Raw genomic sequence first — 20546 nt, forward strand, 5'->3', positions numbered from 1 at the left:
GGAGGCATTTCACCATCAAGTTCTCAGCCAAGCCAAGTGTCAGGCCAAGCTAGCACTCAAACTTCCATCTGGCCACTAATGGTAGTCAGCTCACAAGCACACAGCTGGCTGCATTTTGCTGCCTTTCCATATTTTGATAATAAGTCACTCTTCTATGCAAACTATATTCCTTATTTTTGGAAAAAAGTTGTTTTTACTGTCCTATTTTTCAAGCCTAGACCCTAATATAAAGCTGCATTAAGTCACTAGGGGAAACAGACTTTATAACAAATTTACAACAAGGAGCTTTTATACTATGTGTCAGCTATTATGCAGTTCTTACGGCTAACATGTTAGCAAACAAGTACCTGCTTAAACCTCCAATAGATTTAGAGAAATATGGGTTAAACTTTGGAGTCCTATTTAAAACCATCTTTAAAATTCAAGTCCAGTATTCACTGGTGCATTTGAAAGTAAAAAAATAATCTAGTGTGTAGTTCATCTTTAACTACTTTAGCTTTGTTTGGCGCAGCGGCAGCGCCAAAACACTGAAAGTGGTGGACCGAAAGGTGAAGTTCAACCCTAATCTCAGAAGCTTTTCAGCGTCTCTCTGCTCTCATCAACCTCATTTCCAGCCACAGCAGGCAGCTATTTTCAGCGAAAAAGCTCTCGACTGCTCGACTAATAACTACCCAGCACCAAACAGCAGACAGACAAAGTTAGCAACTAGCTGGTGAACATTTAGCAGCATTTAGCAGATAAAGAGCCAAATAAGAGTTGGTGGAAACAAAAACAGAACTAAAAGGAGAGTGAATATTGGACTTAAATTTGCTGGTTGGCCAGAAACACGACTCTCAATGAATGCTAATATTGCACAGTAGCTATAACAACCTAGCATAACATGTCAAACGTGTGTGATGTTCAAATTGTTATAAAGAGTTCTGAAAACGGATTAATGTTGCTTTAACAGTAGCTTTGGCTCTTAGCTATTTTGCATTTAACAGGTAGTGTATAATCAGCATAAGCTTGTGACGAGTGAGCTGAAAGCGGCTGAAAACTGCAAAGTGAGGAGATATAAAATAATATATAAAGAATTACATAAAATACTGCTTACACCTTACTGCTTTGGCTTTAAATGTCATGTATACTGTAAAATATTTTCTTTGTTCTACTCAAATTACATATGACCGTGACTGGCAGCACCCCTACCAGAAAAAAGACAAAAGGTATAACAAATGCTGGGTGGTTTGCATGATGGTGTGTAGCTCAACGCACACATGACATATTTTAAATCATGTAAAATACTGACAACTATATCAACACCCCCTTTGAGGAGTAAGCACATTCTCAAAGTAATATTTGACATTTTTGACAATTATCCTCTTTACATATGCTTGAAATGGATAATAACATCCACCTGAATTCACCTTAAATGCAAAGAGTGTCCTGAATAATTTGTGCATTTAGTGTATCATTTCTGAGCCTTGAAAGGAAGGCCATAGAAACACAACTGGTGAGCAGTATGTACACCAGTGTGTGCATCTCTTTCAGTCACAGGATCACAGCAGACGCAGCAACTTGCAGTGTTAATATCTAGCAGCCGATTTGTCACTCAGATGTGTCATTTTCCTGCAGAATTAGAGCTACCTGATTTTGACGAAGACTACTGTTTTGTCATTGTGTTCTCCTGGGTATTTGGGCATGTCCCACTTGCCTCTCTTGGCTGCCCTATGGTCTACAGTCATTCAAACTACAGCAAGCTGCCGGCACCTTAATGCCCTTGAGTCATGACACTGAATGGGAACATGGATAAGAGCTAGCTCCTTTAGTCAGTCTTTCAGAGAACAGAGGACAGAAAAAGACACGAACAGAGTGAAAGTGCAGCTCCTAGGGAAAGGCCATAAATAGACACATAGGTAAAAACTTGTCACAGTCTGTTGTTCTGAGTCATTCAACCCCTTTTCGAACAAAAACAGAATATTGGTGTCTTCACCGACACCCAATTTAAACCAAGATGTTCACAAGGTGTAAAATTTACCATTAGCAGAACATATTTTAAATGGCATGTGCTTTGACAAAAATCTCTTCTGAATTTAGGATTGTCTTCTGCCACATAATTAATTGTTAATCAATAGCATGTAATTGTTAGTGCCATTCAGGAACCTCATTCTCTATGGTCATATTGCATTTGTGGTTGTGGTGCAGAACTAACTACGCATTTTGATGGAAGTAATGCAATTATTCGTCACTCAAATTAAATTAGTGTCACAGAGTCAAAGAGGTATGGTGCTGCATGAAGCTACTACAAACAGCTATGTATAGCTCACTGCAAAAATAGAAGAGGCATCATAAATGTGTCAAAAATATAATTTAACCCTCAGTTAATAGAAGCTGAGCATGTAGAACCAAATCACTCATTTATTATGAAGCACCAAGGGGCCACAAGCAGAAGCATATGTACAACAGTGCCAGCATGTGACCGAGCGACCAGGAGGCTCCTCATCAGTCACTTTGCTCTGACACTAATCTGGCATCTGCTACTCTATGGCTTCTTTATTATCTTGCACCCAGGGGAGCACACTGCCTGTCAACATCAAATCATGACACAGTCTGACAACAGTCTGAAACACACTGAGAAAAATTACCTATAAAATGAAATATCAGGGGTAGCTTAGATTGCAATTGTCATTATTCCAATCTGTGACATTTTTGACCTAATGATATAAGTAACAAATAAATAGTAAAAACAAAAGTAAAAAAAAAAAAAAAAAGCCAGGACAAACAACAGGTGAAATGATGAAAAATCACAGAAATGCACCATTATTTATCAGTTCAAATAGAAATACATATGTTTTAAGTCGCTAAAACCATTCACACATACTGCATTATAGGATTGTCCTCCAGTGTCAACAGAGACAGAACACAGGATGACACATAACAAGTAGGACCCAGGACTATTTTAAGTGGCTGGAGTAGGGGGTATTATAGGCATTGCTAAAACAGACACAGTAATTATGTTGCCCATCTCCAATGGTGTTGTCTTGTTCATGACAGTACCCAGCATTAACTGTGACAACACCATGAAACTCTACATCACTGTTTCCCTGTCAGAGATCTCACTAACACCCACCCTCCTCGCACCACTAGAAATACCCATCTTCAGCTCTCAGTAACAAGCTAAAGTAAAAAGAGCTTGTTGTTCCATGCTCACTTTTTTAAGGTTCAAAGGAAGTTCACAGTTCTGGTAAAAAGTAAGACGTACTTCCAAAGTAGCACCTGCGGATTTTTAAGGACTAGATGTGCCATAAATAAAATTGGATGCTAAAGCCATGCAATGTGGAGACTAGAGTTGTTTAATCATCTGTGGCGAGGCTCTGTGACTGACACTGGATTTCACTCTGTTTTCATTCACTCTCTGTTTCCTTGTTTGACTGGCAGCCTATTAAAATGATACAGAAGTTAGTGTGTGGCAGCCTATTAAAATGATAGGAAGTTAGCGTCATGAAGATGGCCTAAGCCACTTACGTTATGACAGAGAGAAGAGTTTTGTGAAGTGCTGCATTCTTTGTGAACACATTTTATTACACGATTATCACACCATTCAAACGACTTAATAAAATGTTCCCAATTCATTGATTGTTGTATTTCATATCAATTCTGTTGAATAAAAATGTAATCTCTGTGAAGCGGATAGTTTTTGATGCTGATTGTGTTGACAGAGCAGCAGGAACGGGTGAGAAAGCCTCAATTAGCTCAGTTAAATGTATCCAGGCATTTAACTGAAGGAGTCAGCATGTATGGATGTGTGTGAGCTTGCACATACTAAGTTCTGTCAGACACCACACTGTGCTAGCTTAACGTACAGTGTCATTTAGATTCACAGTATGAAGGATGTCTTGCTGTGCTCAGAGAGAGTCCCCTCCCCCGGTGTCAGTCTGCAGAAACACTTCGTCCATAGTAAATTTACTCATAATTGGCTTCGCCATTCAGCTTGTCATTAAGTATGGAAGCAGGCGTCAATTAGGCACTTATTAGAACATGTGGCTCATAATATGTGTCTTGTATTCTGCAAACTGATAGTCATTCAAGGTGTGCATCTATTTGTGTGCAAATGTGTGTGTGTATGGGTGAACTAGAGAGCATGCGAGCTATGTAGTTTTAGTTGTTCCTGGTTATATAATTTTAACTGTCTGAGACTTTTCATAATATGATATTTTATTCAGCATATTCAAAGCCAATGTATTAGTTTTGTTTGTCTTTTTTACACCTGTCACTTGGCAGTCAGCTGATGGGCAAATATATTTTTTCTAGGGCTAGAACTAATTAGCCCTAGAAAATTATATTAATTATATTAATCATTGACTAACCTGTTGGTTAATCAGTATGGTTTAGATTGATCGATAAATTTTAGTTAGTTTGTTTAGTTTATAAAATGTAAAAAATGAGTGAAAAATGCTCAGCAAATGGTCACAGGGCCCAGTTTCACTTTATGTAATTACACATTGAGTCTAACTAATTGCCCCAAAACCCTATTATATTCAGTTTACAATTATATAAACCCTCACATTTAAGAAACTGGAAATGAAAATATTTGGCAGATTTGCTTGAAAAATTCTTCAGCAGTTCATCAATTATCAAACATATCTATTCACTGTTCGGCTTTAATTCAGCAGTTTATTCTGCCCTAAATTAAGAGTCTCCTTATATATGTAGGCAAGGGTCAAAGCCCTCTGTATTCAAACTGATTTATTGAATTCAACTATTCAACAGAAATGCAGCCACATGACTACGACACAAAGAAATACCTCCCAATACAACCAACAAAGCGCTCGGTCGGTAACTTATAGCAATAGCCAACACATTGCCTTGCTAACAACAGCAACAGTCCTCCGTTAGTTAGCGTATAAGTTAGCTGACTAAACTCCTCAACCACCAGAAAACAGAAACATATTTAAACATACTTACAGAAGATGCATCAACAAAGAATTACAGGCAGGACTGGTGAATACACATTTCTCATCAAACTGCAGTTGCAATTGGCTCTAAACATTAGCTTTCTTACAACAAAAATTGAATTCTTCTTGTTTACAAGTACAGGAAGCACAGTGGTAAACCTGAGGAATTACTCCCCCTGGTGGCCAGGAGTTAAAACTGTTTTGAAAGCAGGTAAAATTTCATTGGCTTTGCATCAAGTTAATCCCTAAAGTTTTATTTTTGTTCCATTTTGTTGTTTGTTGTTTGTTTCTTTGTTTCAATATGTTTTATTTTAAATATATAGTTTTCAATTGTGTATCATCACATTTAGAGATGAAGGTTGGGACAAAATAATGGAACCGCCGACATATATATGTGAATATCAAGACTGAAAATAGGAGTAGTTCTGTTATGCTGCATCCTGAACCATGTCTAGCAAGAAATTGAACCTTCAAGAAGTAAAGCCTCCAGTTGTTTGAGGGACAAAGGAGGTGGAAACGTAGTTCACATTCTGCTTTTTCAGAACCTCCCCAATCCAACTGATTCACACTGCATTCAATCCTGAAATGAGCGTCTGGTGACATTGTCATCTTGGAATATGGGAATACCATAAGAGAAAACTGTTTGCACCACAGGGAAAATTTGGTTCTGTATATTAGCTACATATTTCATGTTTTTTACACATTCATGTAGAGCAATCACAACACCAAATGGCTTCCACACAGTTGCTGCCAACAGCATCACAGATAGCACCATGTTCAACAGCTGGCAACAGGGATTGCAGGTAGAAGGCATCGGAAACTCATCCAGATGCAGTAAAAAGGGTGAAAGATGCCTCATTAGACAGTTTTTTCAATGCTCAGTGTTACATGTTTTGTGCTCACTATCAGTATGTTGTATATTAAAGTAAAGCATCATGAAAATATACTGTAGATTAGATTAGATTAGATTAGATTCAACTTTATTGTCATTACACATGTACAAGTACAAGGCAATGAATAGCAGTTTAGGTCTAACGTGCTATAAGCGAGTGCAGGGTATAAAGTGTGTGCATAAATGCAGGATAGAGCAGTATAATGAAAATATTTACAAGTGGTACTATGGACCTTATATTCAGATGGCATTACAAACAGAAGTATACTGATGGATATGTACAATAATGAATTGGACTGGGCAGAACAGTAGTGCAATGAATATAAAGTAGTGCAATTTATGGAAATAGTTAACAGTGCAGTAGATGAGTTATTGCAGTATTCAGTACATAGTACTGAAGTGCAAATGATGCAGTATATGTATAAATAAATAGTCCGGTAGTGCAAATGAACAATATCAATATAGCAGCATTTAAGTTAAGGTATATGAGAGAACAGCATGATTGGAATCGGGGGGGGGGGGGGTTCAGTAGGAATACAGCTCTGGGAAAAAAGCTGTTTCTCAGTCTGCTGGTCCTTGTCCAGAGGCACCTGAGGCGCCTGCCGGAAGGCAGGGGAGAGAACAGTCTCTGGGCGGGGTGAGAGGAGTCCTTAAGAATGCTGCGGGCTCAACGCAGACAGCGTTTCCTCTGGATGCCCTTAATGGCAGGAAGTGAAGTCCCTGTGATGCACTGGGCAGTTTTCACCACCTGCTCCAGTGCCTTGCGCTCTGCAGCAGAGCAGTTCCCATACCAGACTGTGAGACAGTTGGTTAGGATGCTCTCTACTGCAGCGATAGAAGTTCACCAGGATAGCTGAGGACAGTTGGTTCTTCTTCAGTGTCCTCAGGAAGAAGAGGCGTTGGTGAGCCTTCTTGACCAGGCAGGAGGTGTTGGTGGTCCAGGACACGTTCTCTGAAATATGGATCCCCAGGAACTTGAAGCTGGAGACACGCTCAACAGCCATCCCGTTAATGTGGATGGGGTCATGTGTGCCTCCTCTCTCCTTCCTGAAGTCCACAATGAGCTCCTTTGTCTCGGAGGTGTTAAGGAGCAAGTCATTATCTGAGCACCAGGTGGTCAGGTGCTGGACCTCCTCCCTGTCGGCAGTCTCATCGTTGTAGCTGATGAGACCAATCACCGTAGTATCGTCTGCAAACTTGGTGATGGCGTTGAGTGTGAAGAGGGAGTAGAGGAAGGGGCTCAGCGCACAGGCCTGTGGTACGCCAGTGTTGAGTGTGATGGTGGTGGAGCATTTGCTCACGTGAGCTGCTGTGCACATGCCTTGAGTATGCGACCGGGGATGCTGTCTGGTCCAGCAGCCTTGCGCGCGTTGATCCGGCTCAGTGCAGTGTAGACATCTTTGGAGGTAAGTGTGATGGTCGGGTGGTCAGCTGAGGGTGTGAGCTTGGTGGCAGTTTCCCTATTGTCTCTCTCGAAGCGAGCATAAAAGTCGTTAAGCTCGTTCAGGGAGGAGACATCTATGGCTACGGGGGCGGAGTGTCTGGGTTTGTAGTTGCTGATTGCCTGGATGCCCTGCCGCATGCGTCGAGGGTCGGAGTTGGAAAAGTGTTTCTCTAACTTTAGCTTGTAGCACTCTTGGCCTTTTTGATTCCTCTTTCAGATTTGCCCTGGAAGTGCTGTAGACCTGTGCGTCACCTGATCTGACGGCAGTGTTGCGTGCCTTCAACAGGAGGCGCACCTCCTTGTTCATCCATGGCTTCTGATTTGGGTATGTGGTGATCTGCTTCTGAGTTGTAACACTGTATACTAACAATAATCATAACAATCATGGTCATGATTAAAATGATGATGATAATGATGTTTTCATTGCTGTGACATGCATTTTTATTTTAGTGGTATATTGGGTGACTTACATATGTCACAACAGTACACAGCACAATATACCTATAACCTAAAAGAAAGACTGACCCTCTTAATTCATCATGGTATATACAATATTATCATAGAAAATGGGACTCATTTTTCACTGCTCCTCACCTCACCTCTCTCTCTTTCAATTATATATACATTTATCAATTCATATTTATAAGTATAAAATATATTGCTGCTGCAATTTTGCCATGCAGTGGAGCTTAACAAAGTCAAACTAAATATTAGCTTGCTAGACTGTTCATTACAGAAAAAGAGCCGTGTTTACAGCAACTGCTGGCACAAAGCTAGAATGAAGGTCAAAGCTACATCCAGTTATTTACATCCACAATCTTTATCAACATCTGGCTCTAATAAAGTATGATAATGTGATGCATATAGCATTTCAAAAGTTATATGACATCATCCTGATGCATACTGTAAGTTTCTAAAATATGAAATATTTTGGGGGTCAGTGGTTGTTGAGAGTGGTGGAAACCAGCCAATAAAATCAAATAAAATTGGGCACTAACAAAGACTCGAACAATCATTTTAGTGTGTGACAGCCAGATCACACACAGTCCACGTCTGCTCACTCTAATTGGCAGTGTCTCAATCAGGTGCGTAGGCAACCCTCCTCTGGGAGCAGCTCCCACGAGGATGTGAAACCACCTCACTCTCAGCTGTAAATGGCATAACAACTTTGATGATGCATAGACCTGTGCATGCATGAAAAAAAACATACAACAGACGATGGAACTGATGTGGACACGCACACGCTCCACAGAAACACACACACTAACAAGTATCTTCTGCTGAATACCCTTGACACATAAACTGGATGAAATTCTAATAACAATACTGACTCCTGCAATGTCTACATCACAAACTGCAATTTCCTCTTAGCAGAAAAGGTATTTCAGACAGCTTATTATGTTATTATGTGCAGACTCACTAGCCACATTAATCTGCATGTCAGAGAAAATATTTAATTTTATTCAAACTGACCACTCTACAATAACATCTAATTTTCTTCTCCCAGGATGCTTTTAAGATATTTGATAGCACTGAAAACACAATTACACAGAACAAGCTGTGTCCACATGAATGACAATCACAGATTTTTGCAACAAAATAGGATAAATGGTGATGTGTGTGTGTGTGTGTGTGTGTGTGTGTGTGTGTGTGTGTGTGTGTAGGCTTTAGATACTCTGTTGAAAGGGTTCTATGAGCATCACCAGAGGGTTTATAAGAAAAGTGGAGACGGCTTCTTGTTTAAAACTACAGAAGATTCTCAAGATCAAATATATGTCTGGGATAACAACATTGGCCGACATTTATAGTTGGCAGCTGGGCCATTAAGCTAGATCTTTTGGTGCACTCCCCCGACAACAAGAACATTTTCTGTGGAGTGGGTTTAACAAATAACTCCCCCAAAAGCAGCATCTTGAGGACTTAATGACTCTGGCATGAGGTAGTCATTCTCTTGATGATATACAGGAGCCTCTTTTTATCCGACCCACTGAGCGTGGAAAGGGTAAAAGTAGACAAGTCTCTCCCGTTCTTCGAGTTTAGAAATAGCAAGAGGCAACTAAATCTAACAGGACATCAAAATATGAGTAAACACAATCACCCACAGACAGACAAATATGCATGTGAATACCCATGCACTCAGGCAAGTAAACACTGTGTGAATACACATACTAAACAGCACGCTTCCAGCTGCAAGGCTCTCATTTGCTCTCAGCCCATTACAGAATCACAACAGCATTACAGTGAAGAGGGAGTGTAATGTGCTGAATACTAATCTGCAAAGCCCAATCCATTTCCACAGAGTAAATCCAGGGGATAATAATGTAAGCCTTGGGGAGATGGGGGATCAATATCCTCATCAAAAGAAAAGCATTTTGATATTAATGTATAGTTACCACTTCACTTAACTATACATATATTTAAAGAGCAGGAGACTATAAACATCATTTATAAACGTCATTTAACGTCACTCCTATAGGAAATGTAATGAACCCATAAGCACTAATTTATCATACCTGATGATAATATTTGAGTGATTATTTACTATCAAAACCAATCAACTGCATGAACAGGTGTGTAGTAACATTTTATAGCAGCTTTCTGTCTGAATGAGCCATATTTGAAATGTGCTAACGGCAATAAATCTTTGCCATAAGCATCTTAGCAAGCTGCTCACCCTTGTCAAGGTTGCCAATTCAGATCTAAAGTGCACGCTGCGAGAGAGCGGCAGAGGTTACTGTCCACTTTTGATTACTGGAGCGGGGGAAATAAGACTGTAAAGGACTGGCATTTGGCAGATGTCTAATTTGGGCCATATACATGGAGACATTCCTCAGACAAGAGCAAAATCAAGAGGCGCTCAGCCATGTCATTGCTCAGAAATAATTCATGTGCTAATTACATTGCCAGTGTGTCTCAGGATGAGTTCTGTGCAGAACTGCTCTTGTCTTCCCAGCTCTCAGCTCTGAGATCCACTCTGTCTGACACAGCATGAATCCCTGATAGTGAGCAGACATCCAGACACATCAGCAAAGTAACTTTCTTGTCCTTATCCTCAGTGCTCATCCCTCATTGCCCAGACACTGCATACATCAAGTTAAGTATTAAGCTACAGAGCTTCAGTATGTCTGTGGTTGGATTGTTTTACACTTGACACATTACACTGCTATTATTTGCCATTTGGATATTTTGACAAATTTTTTTGCTTAGTTTGATTCATCTAGTATTTTAGCACATTAGAAAGCTCATCATTGCTAATACAAACATATATACAACATAAAAAAGATATATATGTGTACATTTCTGTCATTGAATAATTGCATATTAAGCTTAAACCACATAGAGAGCGTGCATTTATTATAATTTTTTTGTAATTTGAAAGGGAAAGTAAAGACGAATTAATTCTGAGAAACAGAAAGAAAGAAAAAGAGACATTGAGGGAGAGAACCAGACAGAGTGATTCAAATAGATTTTGATGGCAAATGTTTACCACTATTATGAATTTAAAAATCAATGCATTTGCTCTGCTGGGTGAGTGATGCGAAGTTTTCTACCAAAGATTTACTGCTGCATCGTACGTCAGTGGCACTCAGACCTCAATAAAAGTAAAACTACTTAATCAGCTGTGGCGGAAACACTTACTGGTGTATTTTATGAGCTGCCAAAAATAATTAAACCATATAATTTGGAAAGTCATCATCATCTGGGTCACCGCTATAACCTTCATTCCCCACAAGATGAGAGCGTGACTAGAGATGTCCAAATACAGAACCAGTTATCCAAAAATGTTTGTAAAAATGATGAATGTAAGCAAAGCATTTAGTACCTCAGAATAACTCATATTTGCCTTTCAGGAACAACCAGACCTTCTATCAACAAAGGTGCCATTCAATTATTTACAGAATTATGAAATTTCTAGTATAGAAGTAAAAATGAAGGTGAACACAAATGTGTTTTCTAATCATTCATTTGAATTTTCAATTGACAGTTAGGATAATAGTTTTATTTTGAAATTACATTTAACTTTGCTTTCATTTCACTAACAAACAAAAATATGACCCAGTGTGTAAAGATACAGCATTTTCCTTTGATGTCTCTGTGGTAGCAACTTCCCAGCATCCTGTCTTCCAGTGGCATACATATATACTTTTGTTCTTTCAGTTCCAAAGTCAACACAATGAGATCAGATTGTTCATTCATGCCTTTCATACTCTGACACTGGCGAAGTGGCCTGTCTGTCAGGACCAGTTCTTTCAGGTGCAGTGAGGTGAACTTGAGATAAATGTATCCTGAATCTAAACCAAATCTTCCCAGCACATCATCTCCACTCTTTCTTACTCAGACAAGAAAAGGGAACAAAGGGCCCTGCAGTTTGGTGTTGTGCACAGATTTTTGGTTGTTTGTTTTTCAAATTGTGATTTTTAGTGGTCACTCAACAGAGGTTTGCCAATAGCCTACGCGTGTTAACTCCCCTGTGGTGAAAGAACACAGCACAGCACGCTGAGCAGCATCATTGCATGTTTAAAAATGCACTCCAATGAACAAATCGCTACAGGACAGTTAGGCTTGACAGAATCCCAGCATCACCTTGCCGAGCTGCTGGGCAAGGTCACCAACACCAGAGTGGGTTTTTGTTCTTGTTGGCTGAAGGATGGCAGTTTTAAACTTCCATTGTTATATTTATAACATTTTCAGTTTGCTTTGGTTTTGACATCTAATGCATTCACACAAACTAGCTGATTAAAAACAGCAGCCGTCCAATTATTTTCTTTCATGTCGGTCTGGGTAACAACTGCTCAAAACATATCATATCTGCATAATGGGCTTTACTGGCTATGCAATATTGCACTAATACATACACTGAGGAATTTCCCTAGGACCTACTATGTGCATTTAACATCAACACACCTAGTGCCTTTTCTCTCCCAAGTTGCCTTTTGCAATGCCAGCACTGTACTGAGTGGTATTTGAGCAAGGCAAGACAATCCATTCCTCTTTGTGTCTCGCAGACAGCCTCACATCTATGAGTAAGATCACACTGAGGTATCCATAACAGTGGAGAACCAGAGGCACAAGTGTTTGTACTGAGCCAAACACTCCATGGCAACGGAGATGAAACCCAGGTAAAAGCACAAAGCCTGATACCAGAATAGGAGCATTCATACAGTACTGTCACCGCACCACTTCAAAGGCTAAAACACTTCACTAAAGTTAGGCTAAAAATAAACACTACAGCGCAGCGTTTTCATTTAACAGGTGATAGGGAGTCATGGTCCCACTTTACGGCTCAGCTTCAAAACAAATAGCACTCTCGAGGCTTTAATGAAATCCAGTCTGGTACGAGGATAAATAAATATATAGACTAATTAAACGGCCCTGCAAGGGGATGCAAAGCAAGATGCAACTGTGCTATTGTTAATCCATTCCTCAGTTTTGCAGTCTGCTTAATCAGATCAGTCTATTGCTCTAATCACATTAGTGCTGCTGTCCTCACTAAGGTTTGTTCACAGAGGGTTGTCTTATATATGGCCACCCCTCCCTCCACTTCCATCACCTCAGCAATTGATAGTGGCAGGAACCCCTCCCCACCTTTATCTACAGGAGGAGATTGTACACTGGCAAAGATGCTGACCTATGGAGGGAAAATTACTCACTTTGGGGTGTTACTGTTTCAGCAGCACTATGGCCCTGCTGACATCAGACCAAGGTCATTTCATAATGGCTTGTCCATCTGCCACTCTGCTGTCAACAGGCCTGACTGATGAAAGAGAGTGAAGCCAGTTATGGTGACAGGAGTCAAGGCTACGGCAGCTTGATAAAAATCAGCCTCTATCAGGAGTGAAAACAGCAAAGAAAGAGGCATAGAAAAAAGATGATCCTGCATTTTGCCCCACAAGCCTTCAAAGTGGTGACAAATAGATCTGCTTTGCAGCTTGCGTCTGCGAGCCATTCTGTTTTGCATTCTGCTGGGAGCTGCAACAGCCATGCCACAGGAATAAATGCATGTGATCGGCGAGAGCAGTCATCACAGTGGAGCAATACCCTGAGAAGTATTGACTGTGTTACAGCTCTTTTCTCAGGTTGCTGTCAATCCTGTCAGTCCCATGAATTGATCAGTGGGGGTTCACATCCATCAGAGTGACTCATCCAACACAGATATGATGTTTTGGAGTCCAATTTGTTCTATCCCCTGGGCTTCCAAGAAAGTCTGTCTTGTATCTCTACTTTTAACATCTTTATCTTTATATCTTCCACATATACGGGGGGCGGGGCTGTAGCACAAAATTCTGGACCCGCATTCACTATGGGCCCCTCCCCGGATCCATGGCTATTCATTCTAGTATCTTTGTGTTGAGTTTGCAAACTCAGTCCCCTTTGTGCCCCCAGTCCTATGCCCCATATATATATATATATATATATATATATATATATCATATTATATTTTCACAGACATTGTCTGTGTCTGGCCCTGAACTGAACATCTGCTTGTTTTTCCATCGCTCTCATTGTCTATGCTGATTTTGCTTTTGTCTTGTTTCCACAATAATGTACTTGCTACAACATTATCATTAGTAGTAGTACTATTATGCAGCTAAATAGTCTAATAAAGTGGTAATAAGAGAAAAATAAGAATAAATATGACTCTGACTCAGTATTTCGTAATATTATACAGTACATAACAGCATAAATACAGGTATAGGTATAGCTAGGTAGAAAAAACTTCAAAAGAATGTATCTAAGCAATCAAATAAAGGGATTAAATCTCAATGGAAGCAAATTATAGAATTCCTTCACTGAATATAACTTTATTATAGTACAGTGAGGGGTGTAGTGAATATATTTAAGGATTGCACAGAGATGTCATACTGTATTGCTTGCTGAAGAAAACCTCTCTTCTTCTTATGTAATGAAAATGATAATGTGAAATCCATTAATGAAAATACTTTGGTTTAGCTATTTGACTCCACGAAGAAGGGTTTACATAACTCTAATGATTATCTGTGGGTGTGATCAGTGCATATCATTTCCATAATTTGTATTATTAGTATTGTGGTTCATGTTAAACATTTAACCATTACAGACAATAAAAAAATTTCTTGATCTAAGCCAAAAAAAATGTTATTTGCTTTAACTCACAGGAATACTCTGTTGCCAGTCTGTACATGTGTATTTTCTGTTTATTTTATCTGCTTTGTCCTCATACAGTGTTATCCTGGAAGAGACTCGGGACTTAATGGGATTTCCTTGTTTCAGCAGTTTAAAGACAAAGGAATGATTCAGTACATACATAGCCTAATTCCATTTTATTCCTTCAGCTGTAGCAAATAAATATACAAAAGCTGACATGCATACAGTATGCAAAATACACATCATACAAAACGCACCAAAAAATGTGCACATTTGTGTGTGTGATCCCATGCCTCTACTGATGCCTCTTATGAGGGAAGGACTCCATTTCTACAGCATGGCACAATAAAAGCCTGGAAAATTACAAATTAATTAAAAGAACAGGGTTGCTTTTTCTGTTCCTATGAAGTGTGCTCCAGAGACTGCTGAAACAGGCTTAACAAGGTTTTCCAGCATGTGCTGCCTTTTGCTTCTTTAAGAAATACATATGAGACAAAGTGGGACAGGGGACAGGGCAGACTGTTCGGGGGGATCATTTTAGTCCCCTTTTCTAAAACTGTGTTACTCCCCAGCTCTACATAAAACACTGTCACTGTGGTCCACATCATTGCAGCTTGGTATATTTATTCTGCTTTTTTCATCATAGAATACAAGTGAAATAGAAAATGATTGCATATAATTCACCCTACTGTGTTGAATCATAATGTCACATTAATGCTTGGTGTCACAAACAAATGCACAGAGTAAGTCTGCTCTCTGGCAGCAGTAAAATGAAAGGATCATGTTTTGTGTGATACTGGATTCTGATTCTGGAGAGTCTTCTCTAGCACTCTCCATCAGGCCATAGCCCTGGGTGACTGAGCCTTTTACCTATCTGCAGCATCCAACCACCTGCCATGGAAATCACGGCTGTTTCCACCATATGCCTCAATGTTCTGCCAAGCCTCTCCGGTCTGTTCCGCCTTGAGCAAATTTCATTATGGGATGGCTGGGAGCACTCGCGCTGCTCATTAAGGCCATCAGCGTGGCACGTCACCGTTTGTAACACGAGGGATGCAGGAGGTTGAATACCCCCAGCATAGAAGATCGCTTAGCAACTTTAACAACTGTATAACTTTTGTTCAGGAATTAGGGTGGGATTGCATATGGTCTTCTCTCAAATACACACAAAGGTCATTCTGAGAATTAAGCTGTATCTCAAAACTGTGAGTTATGTAAGAATATGATTACAGAGGGAAATAACTAACCTTATGCCACTGGGAAAGAAAATGGCCGGCAAGTGTCGATTAAAATCATATTACAGGACAACACAAACACAGATCCAATCAAGAGTTTAACCATTGTTCTAAAATCTTTGCACAGGTTATATTAAAGTGAGACTATGTAACTTGTGAAAGAAAATTTAACACATGCTTCAGTTCCCTTGCTCAGTTCATTACTCTCAGGGGTGTTTTTGCTATAGCCTTACTTGGTCTGATATGACCAGTAGCTTAAGGTGGCTAAGGTTGGTTAATGTTAGATAGATTATGACTTTGTCATAATGTGTTACTTGTGTTACTGTATATATATATATATATATATATATATATATATATATATAGAACTCAACTACACATGTTGTTTCTTTTAAATAACAATCCTAATCTGCTGTGGTGTATGTGAAGCTAAACAGCTGATATACTCCTGGCAGACTATTCTGGCTATCTGGCACACAATATGCTTAATAAGACAGAGCTGATTCACTAAAAGATAAGACTTCCTCCACTATCATACATGAGCCAGTGTTGTGTTGCCATGAGGCAGTGGCAGTTGTCCACTAACATGGTCAGCGTATAGCCAGATGGAGCTGAGCCACAGGGATCAAACGGAGAATTCTGCTGCTGGAGGATTCCTGCCAGCTAACACCCACCACCCGTCGTACCACTCTCTATCTCTTTACTACCCTTGAAGAAGAAATGAGTTCACTTTGTTCAGGTATTACAGTCGCAGGGCTCTGAGGTGATTCTAAGCACCAAAACAATAATAGCTTATCTCCCCGCCTGTCTTTTGCATTGTTTACTCAAAATTGTATCCTCCTTTGTGTTCTCATGCGAGAAGGCCAATCTCTGGCCTGTGCATTGGAGAGGCAGAGTTTAGCCTCACTGTGCTTTGACGGGATGTTCACTCAGCCATACTGGTGCCATGCACCCAGAGCCATCAGTGCATTAACCCCTGGATTCTGCCTGGCACTGTCTCACTGGACTGCAATTCCAGACTGCTTCTAGTCCTGAGGGTCCATGGACCTCAAGCTGGCTGAGGGAAGGGAAGCCAGGGTCAAATAATGCTAAGAGAATTGAGAAAAACAAAACAAAACAGAGAAGTAAAGGAGCAGGAGCATTACAGTACTTGGCATGGAGATAGATCTGTTGTTTTGTCCTTCAGACTGAATGGTTTAATAGTTATAGTATGTGAGCATGTTGAAAAGTGTATCGATCTCTTCTCAATAGACCCTTGTCAGAGATGGATGAGATACAATGGTAACCAATCAATGCAGCTAGTTACTCAGTGGCTTTAACTGTCAATAAGCCTGTGCATCTAAGTCACATTGGCTGTGGTGCATTCTGTGGTGAGAATAAACAACATAGTAGGTTAAGAGACAAAGCACAAACCTCACCTCTGATTTGTGTGCAATATTTTGCATTTAACATCTTAACCATGTGAGCAGAGTTTGACAGTATCTGGGCCGGTGCTGGACCAAGGCTACTGATGGATTAGAAGGTGCTATGATGTGGCAATACCTCTGGTCATTAACAGGAATCCACTGCAGGCTCACATTACTAATTCACGGTCTGGTGTTGCTCATGAATCAGAAAATAGCAAAAGTTAACAAATAAAATGTAAATACAGAAATAACAACATTTGAATTTGCTATAGGATGGCTAAAATTGAAAACCCACTGAAAGGTTAGTGAAAGGGTAGTGAAAAAACAGCTCTGAGCACCACAATGACAATCACCTTTTAGACTGATAAGGCGAACTTGTTAGCATTAAATTGGCCTATTTACACATCTAGCAGATATGAAGCAATATAAGTATTAATTTGGAGTTGTGTTTGTGTCCACCTGGTGAATATAAGTTGAATATTCACTCTCCTGTAAGCTCTGTCTCCACTAACTGTTGAGGGAAATATCTGGCTCTTAAGCTGCTAAATGCTCAACTCTGTTTACCAGGTAGTCACCACGTAGCTTCTAAAAACCCATCTTTATAGGCAAGCCTTTTTATAGATCTCCATCCCTGTCTTATGTTTCGGTTTGTTTTAGTTTGGTTTTGTGCTGTATTTTATATTGTATTTTTTTTATTTACTCATTAAAAAGTGCTATATAAATAAATCTTTACTTATTTAGTTACTTACTAACTTTGTCAGTCTGTCCTTTGGTGCTGGGTAGGTAGTGAACAGTGGGTTTTTTAGCTATTTCGCTAAAAACAGCAGCCTGCTTCAGCGAAAAACAAGAGTGAACCCTAAAGGTGAGCTAAAAAAGCTATGAAGGTCCATAAAGCTGAGGGGAATTGAGTCGGGTGATAAATCACTGTTGTCATTACTAGAAAATCCTTTCACATTACAAATAATTATTTGATCCATTGTTATTTTAAAAATGTTCTTTATAGCTTTAAATAACCACACGATTTTACTTTAGCTTGCAAAATGACCTGCACTGAGGAAGACTGTAATTAACACTACAAAAGCTTAAACTCTCTTTTACACTTTAAAACTGTGACTGCTCCGACCTTCTGATAGCAAATACCAGCACCTTTTAAAACCTTTCTGCACTGGAATTGAACCCAAGCCAATCCAACAATGTGGATGTGTCCACAATCAAAACTGAGCTACTACGTTTTACAGACAATGACAAACAGTGAAAGTGTTGACAATTGTCTCCCTCCAGGAACCTCAGGCAAACAGCAGTAGCAGTGATGGGGGGGCATGATGGGTTGGCACTCAGGCTTGATGAAGGGCATGACTTCACATCCAAATGACCCACACCAGCAGCTATCAACGCTGCACTGTTAGAGAGGCAATCCACACTGACGTCTGCCCTCATTTACTACAATGCTTACAAAGATTAAAATAGCCAAGCAGCTTCAACAAATTTAGAGAGCCAAGGGATACAAAGCTAGAGGCGATAAGTCATTTGTGGAAACTGTGCTCTCGTTGTTGTCTCTTTGCGGCTGCTTTTTTTGGAAGCTAAGACTGTCCTTCTCCAATGTCTAATGGCTCTTGAGCCATAAATATGGTCCCAGAGTTGACAGCCTGGATGTATGGTTCCACGTTATCTTGATTCATTTTACCACAAAAGCAGTGACTCTGCAACGTATTGCGATCAACTTAAGGGGAGATTTCGAAGGGATCCACAGACATGTCCCGGTAAATTACTAACTGACTGAAGCCTATCTCTCTCTAATTAACATTTACAGGTCTGTTCGAACAACCTGTTATGATAGAGCACCAAGAGAGGCTCTCAGATGGATATTGAAGTAAAAAAGGCTTTTATAAGAGACACAGATAATGTAAAGTGCATTTCAGCACTTATGAAAGATTCATAGTGCGTCCCTTACTGTAAATCTAATTGTTCTGCTTTCTTTGAGCTGGCCTTGTGGACACATATTTCTGAAATATGGGCAAGAGTCTGTTAGTTTAGCTGCTGGTCAACCGGAAGGATGTTAATGCCTTTCAGCAACATCAAACATGCAAAGTGAGAGACTAGGTTGATAAATATTTCACCGTTTCTTCCCCAGCTTATCTAACACATTTCTGCCATTTCGACTCTACTCCCTGACAGTACATCTGTTTGTGCCCACAGCTGTGGAGATCAGGAGCATTTCCCAATAATGGAGAGCTGAAGATGAAACATCAAATCTTGTCCTACAAACTTTAGCGAGTCAATCTTTCCATTGTGCGCCTGCTCATAAAACATGGGCTACTGTGGCAGTGGTGGCCAATTATAGTGTAGATTAATGTTGTTGACAGATAATTTATTCATACAAGGTAGTGGGTGCCCAAGCTTTTTCCCCAGGCCCTGGGAAAAGAGATGCACACTGTGATGTTGTGCTAGGGAGAGGAACTTCATTACTCACAGCAGAGGCTCGGCCACTAGTGTGAAGGCAAAGAGAACAAGAGAAGAGGGAAAAGAAAAAAGAGAATAATACAAAATACTGAAATTGAGGCCCAGCTCTGCCTCACGACAAAAGTGCTTAAAAATCAGTGCTTATTGGTCAGTGTAATGTAAATGGTAATACTCTGAGGGCTTAATAAAAATGTGATGAATGTCTGTATCCTTCTGTCTCCCTCCATCCATATGAATGCTGTCTGTGCACTCCAGCCCCAAGGTCACCTGTGTTAGCCTTGGCCTCAGCTCCCTCCATCCCCTCCCAGCTTAGCATGCAGACCATCCCAGCAGCCCTGCAGACCACAGCTCACTGTCAGGACAGCGAGCAGCGCTGATAGAGAGGAGGGCAGGCCAGCAGCTATAAAAACAGGAAAAATGAAGGCAGACAGAGGGATGGAGAAGGGGCACAAGCTAATGACAGACCGCAAAGGAAGAAAAAGCAGCCACCCACTGGAGCGTATCGTAGTTCAGAGAGTATCCCATACCAAACTGCGTGCTGACATCATCAGGCAGGGCCAGGGATTTCTAAATGATAGGCTGAGAAAATATGCCCTCATGTCATACAAGGCCGAGGATCCTTCTCGTGGCTAAAACAAACAGCTGTGATATCAAGGGGTTGCTGACGGGGTGAAATTGAACTGTAAAACAATGTGCCACGCCTTGCAACTAGTCGCTATCTAATACTAGTACATCACACATCATGACACCTCCTCAGAGTGAAGTACAACCACCATGTTTATGCAGTAAATGCACCTGGAAACTGTAAAATCCTCATAATTTATCAGGGTAAGTCCATTAAAAACATAGCGAAAAGACAAGAAATATATATTTGCAACATACTCTTATTTAATTCCTTGTATGGTAGTGTATAGTCTTTTCATTTTTACAGCCCCAATTCTGATGCAGAAAGAGGACAGCTTACCCACAGCCCTGTGTCTGGTCATGCTCCCTTACAGCTTGTCACAGACCTCAATTGTAGATAGTAAATGAAGCCATAAATTTGATGGA

The 20546-nt window shown here is 40.2% G+C and overlaps 1 protein-coding gene across 46 annotated transcripts in view; it reads right to left on the reverse strand.

Annotated features, from left to right (window-relative positions):
- The window catches only part of LOC122884291 (neurexin-1a), a 252116-nt gene that overhangs the window by 167297 nt on the left and 64273 nt on the right, over nucleotides 1-20546 (reverse strand). Inside the window, exon 1 of one of the 46 annotated variants that reach the window (XM_044214062.1) lies at nucleotides 4945-5095. The exons of the other annotated variants lie outside the window; for them this stretch is intronic. The gene's annotated coding sequence lies outside the window, so the exon portion shown is untranslated. Of the gene's footprint in view, nucleotides 1-4944; nucleotides 5096-20546 lie in introns of those variants that run through there. 46 annotated transcript variants of the gene reach the window in all.

This window comes from Siniperca chuatsi, linkage group LG11, assembly GCF_020085105.1.
Source record: "Siniperca chuatsi isolate FFG_IHB_CAS linkage group LG11, ASM2008510v1, whole genome shotgun sequence".
NCBI lineage: Eukaryota > Metazoa > Chordata > Actinopteri > Centrarchiformes > Sinipercidae > Siniperca > Siniperca chuatsi.